Below are 3,985 nucleotides of genomic sequence, written 5' to 3' on the forward strand. Positions count from 1 at the left end.
TATACAATTTGAGTGATACAGGTTTAGATTATTTGGAAGAATTTTCAGTCTTGTTACATTTTTAGTGGGTCTAGCAAGACTATGTATACTATAAATGTAACAGTAAGTAAGTGTCATGACCTCGTTGCAAGGCACAAAGAGCCTCACAACGTGGATCATGATCATTAAGGAAAAGAGGAAGGAGATAATCAAACCAGGGATTAACACAAGCACCCAAAAGCACCCACACCCATGGACCCATAGGCAGCTGAAAAGAAGGACGTCAGAGGAACAAAGATAAGACGCACCTGGTGCCCCGGAGGACACAACCGTCGCTGGGAGACAAAAGAAGACACCGGGAAAACGCCCAGGCAGTCATCAAGGGTCCCATCAAGAGGGATTGGGTCAAGGAAGGGTGGGGAAGCCCGGGGTAATACAGGAGGGTATAAAAGGGGCACCCCCACACCACCTACCCCGTTCCCGTTTTTCGTTCTGTCAGCTCTCATTCCAATAAACCAGAAATCCTTAATACCCATTAAGTGAGTCTATGTCTTATTGCGAAGCGAGGCTGGCCCTGACATAAAAACGGGAACCCAAAAAATTTTTTTCACCTGGCACCTATCCAACAAGCTTGTGAAGGACCCAGCCAGGCATGGAAATCCAGGAACCGAGGCGGCGCAACCCTTCGGCGCCCGGCGACGAAGCCCTGCTCTCACAGGGCGGGATGCAGCTGAGGTCCGGGCGATGCAACGCCCCGGTAAGTATGGGACCCAGCTGGGGGGAAGCGGCGGGGGAGGGACCCACCCCGGCGCCCCAGAGCCCGCGAGGCACCGGGGGCGAGACGAGGGGACTCTCTCCAGGCCCGCAGGCAACCCCGGAGGAAGCGCGAGACGAACCGCCACCCTGGGCGCATGGAGGCGAGGGCGCGCCTGGCGCCGCAGAGGGACCAAGGGAAGATCCGTCCTCCACCACGGCCAACGGCGAGGGTGAGTGGAGCGGCGAACACCTCAGTGGGAAGCCGTGGACGGCAGAGAGGCTCGACGCGCTGGAGGAAGGGATGCAGGCGATTCGGCTGATGCTCCAACAGCTGACGGCGCAGGGACCCCGCAGCGGAGGCGGCGCAGAGGCACCCCCGGACGAACGGCGGCGGGGCGAGCGGGGCGGCAGTGATGGCGGAACCCGGCCAAAGGAGCCCACCCGACGATCGGAGGCGCACCGGGACGAGAGACGGGGCGGAGACCCAGCGGACGGCGGCGACCACGGCGGAACCCAACCCCAGGAGCCCACCCACCGATCGGAGGCGCGCCCGGAAGTGAGACGGCGGGACAACCTCGGCGGCGGCGCCCAGTCCCAGGAACCCACCCCATGACGGGAGACACACCAGGCTGAGAGGCGGAGGGACGACCCGGTGGGCGGCGACGGCGACGCCTGGATCCAGGAGCCCGACCGAGGGAGAACGCCCCGCCCTCCCCCCCGAGCGACGGGACGACGACCTTGCGAGGAGACCCAGAGAGAGGCACCAATGCCGCAAGAAAACTGGAGACAACCCAACCCGCAGCAGCTCCTGCAGAGCCCAAGGCATGACTCAGAGGGCGCCAGGAGCCAGACCAGGACACCTGCCAAGGACTTCGGCATAAAGTTTGACGGGGACCCCTCTAAACTCTCCTTTTTCTTGACTAACGCGAGGTACTACCTCGAAGAATGGGGTCCCTGCTTCAGAACCGAAAGGGGCAAAGTCAATGCCCTGGCCATAAAACTTAAAGGGCGGGCCGCCGATTGGTACGTCCAATTGTGCCAATCAGGTGCCCGGGCGCTGCAGGACAGCACAGAATTCCTGCAGGTGCTGGAACGGCACTTCAGGGACCCCCTGGAGCAAGAAAAGGCAAAAAGGGCGCTAGAGACACTCAGACAAAGCCCGCGCTCCGTGGCAGAGTACGCCATGGAGTTCCAAGCCCTAGCTGGAAAAGTGGACACTTGGTCTCAATTGACACTGATTGAGAAGTTCAAACACGGACTCAACTTAAACGTCCTCCGGTGGGCACTCGGCCGCGACAAACCCAGCTCCCTGACGGGTTGGATCCGGCTGGCAGCGGAAGCGGAGAACGCTCACGACACGTTCCTCCATGCAAGGAGGGAAACGCAGCAGATGGAGGCAGCAAGACCCCCACGCACCAGCGCAAGGCAGGTGAGGGTGAGACCCCAACCCTGGAAGGAGGAACGGGACAGACGCTTCGCTAAAGGGCAATGCTTCACATGCGGCAGGGAAGATCACAAAGCAGCCGCATGCCCCAAAATGACACCCAGAGAGAGCCCGAGGAGGGCACAAACTGCACCAACCCCAGCGCCAAGAAAGCGACCAGTGGGGAAGGGGGAGTACCGACGCAGAGATGTCCCCTACAGTTCAGAGGAGGAGGGAAGCAACCCCGACGAGCCGACGGGAAACGACAACCACCTGGCCTAAGGGGCGCCGAAGGACAGGTGGAGGACAGTGACAGGCGCTACGACAAAGGGGTGAGTGAGGAATGCCCCACCCTCTACGTCCGTGTTACCCTCACCCATCGAAATAAAACTGAAAAGGTCTGGGCACTCATTGATTCGGGCTGCTCCAAAAGCCTAATGCACCCTGACCTGGCAGCCGCACTCGACCTCCGCTGCTATCCACTTCAGCACCAACTGGTGTTCTCGCAGCTCGATGGATCTGCAGCGGGAGGGGGCCCGGTCACCCAATACACCGGAGAAACCGCGCTACGGCTCGGCAGCCACGAGGAAAAATTGGCTTTCATCGTGGCACCAGTGGGGCAACCCCGACTCATACTGGGGATCCCATGGCTCGTGCAGCAAAACCCAGTCATCAACTGGAGAACCAGAGAGATTAAGTTTGCTGACGGGCGTTACTAAGCACCTTCAGGGAACAGGGTCCCCCGAGCAGCCATGGGGGGGGCGACGACGACTGCGGAACACAGAGAGACGGCACTGCCAGAGGGACTGCCAACCAAATACGGGGATTTCGCCGACGTTTTCGGCGAGAAAGAGGCGGACAAACTCCCCCCCCACAGAAAGACGGACTGCACCATTGAACTGGTCCCGGGGGTACCCCTACCCAAACCAAAAATATATGCTAAGACCCAGCGAGAGCTGGCAGCATTAAGGGACTTCGTAGACAAAAATTTGGCGAGAGGTTTTATCGAGCCAGCAAACTCTCCAGTGGGAGCGCCAGTCCTCTTTCGCGAGAAAAAGGATGGGTCATTGCGGCTCTGTACAGACTACCGCGGATTAAACGCAGCAAGCATTTCAAATAAATACCCCTTACCCTTAATAAAGGACATCTTGTCCCACCTGGTAAAGGGTAAGGTATTCTCCAAACTGGACATAAGGGAAGCCTACTACTGCATACGGATACGGGAGGGGGATGAGTGGAAGACTGCTTTCAACTGCCCATTGGGGGCGTTTCAATATAAGGTACTCCCATTTGGACTGGCAGAAGCACCGAGGATATTCATGCAGTTAATTAATGAGGTCCTGCGTGACCACCTTTTTAAGGGGGTTTTGGTTTACCTCGACGATGTATTGATCTACACAGAAACAGAACGTGAGCACGAACGCTTGGTAAAAGAAGTGCTCAAGAAACTTCGCAAGGCAGAGCTGTTCGTTAAGCTCTCCAAGTGCGAGTTTCATAAAAAACAAATTGACTACCTAGGGTATAGGATTTCAGCTAAAGGGATAGAAATGGACCCCAGCAAGGTCCAAGCCATCATGGCGTGGGAGCGCCCACGCATAAGGAGACAACTGCAAAGCCTCCTGGGATTCACTAATTTCTACAGGGGATTCACGCCCAGGCTGGCAGAGACTATTTTGCCCCTAACTAACCTGCTAAAGACTAAGGGCTTGGGGGACACGCGCAAATCGAGAAACCCGGGTGCACTACTGAACTGGACAGCTGACTGTCAAACGGCATTCGAGAGACTGAAAAACCTCTTCACAGCTGAGCCAGTGCTACAACACCCCG

Source organism: Candoia aspera, chromosome 6, assembly GCF_035149785.1.
Source record: "Candoia aspera isolate rCanAsp1 chromosome 6, rCanAsp1.hap2, whole genome shotgun sequence".
Lineage (NCBI taxonomy): Eukaryota > Metazoa > Chordata > Lepidosauria > Squamata > Boidae > Candoia > Candoia aspera.